The sequence below is a fragment of the Tupaia chinensis genome, unplaced genomic scaffold (assembly GCF_000334495.1).
Source record: "Tupaia chinensis unplaced genomic scaffold, TupChi_1.0 Scaffold144336_1, whole genome shotgun sequence".
Lineage (NCBI taxonomy): Eukaryota > Metazoa > Chordata > Mammalia > Scandentia > Tupaiidae > Tupaia > Tupaia belangeri.
Genome location: NW_006204194.1, coordinates 71149 through 72500, shown reverse-complemented (window position 1 = coordinate 72500; position 1352 = coordinate 71149).

The following is a 1352-nucleotide window of genomic DNA, read 5'->3' as shown; positions in this document are numbered from 1 at the left end:
ACCAAATCCAAATGGGTAGCAGGAACTAGGGAAAACAAATGGACACTGGGCACAGCCACTGTGCCAGCGCAGCATGAATAAGCCAGTGGTCTGAGTGTTCTCCACGTCACGCAGGCAGCATGCGGGGTGATGTCATATATGTGTGGGCCCAGTGGGCTCCAAGGCTTCTTTCCTCCAAATCCCATTCTGGACCTTGATGCATCTTCTGTGGTTAGCTCTGGTAATCTGGTAAGCCCCCGGGGGAACCTGTAAAGTACTATCAGTCAGACCCACTGAGTGGAAGAGGAGACATACACTCTCCTTTGATTGCAGGACTGGCAGTCAGGGCTAGGGCCCATCTGGTAACTGGTTGGTGTGGGGAAAGAATGTATAACCTCTGAGTGACTCTGAGTGTGGTGAGAGAATGTGTTTGTGGTTCCACAGTGCACTGCACCATGGGACATGATTGAGTCTGTTTAAATCTTCTAGTTTTTGTTCTCTCCCTCCTGTTTTGATATAGCCATTTTATCTTTAGACAAAAACTCACTACATAAAATTCATTCTTTATAAAAACCTTTCTTTTTAGCCTTTTACACCAGAAACACATTTTTACGGACATAACCCTAGAGAAATCTGGCTATATATGTTAATTTAATAAAATAACCTACTATTAACTCTTGGGAATTTTAAATTATTTTGGAACACAATGTATATATAGGCATACAAGTACATAACATTTATATATATATACACATGTACATACACATATATGTATATATGTATTAACTTAAATATAATATTAAGAAAATTAGAATTACTTAATTTGGCAGTGTGTTTTATTTTTATTTAACACATAAACAATAAGCCTGATTGGTTTAATAACTCCCTTTTGGATGTTTCAGGGGCCCTCTGTAAACATCCAAAAGTAACTTTGAAGTTAAAGATCCTCTGTTAGCACTAAAACTAAAGCCAGAAAAGGCTAGTCATAAATTTTTGTTGTTGTTGTTAGATATTTATTATGTAAAATGAAACATATAACACATAAATACTAACTATTTTATTAAACCAACCATATTAAGATAAACATGATGTTGTTTGATTAATAAAACCTTAGACAAAGTATATGTTGGATATTGTGAAGATCTTTACTTGTTAATTATTATTATTTTATTTATTATTATTATTATTATATTTGAAGCCATCTCATTTATTAAAGTTATAGAACTTGAGAAACATTTAGACTAATTTTTATGAGCGCTCTTTTTTATAAACCAAATTGAATAGAATACTTTAAGGCCTGTTTTCACAGAGACATACAACATATAGTACATAATATGACATATTACATGCATAGACACACACACACACACACA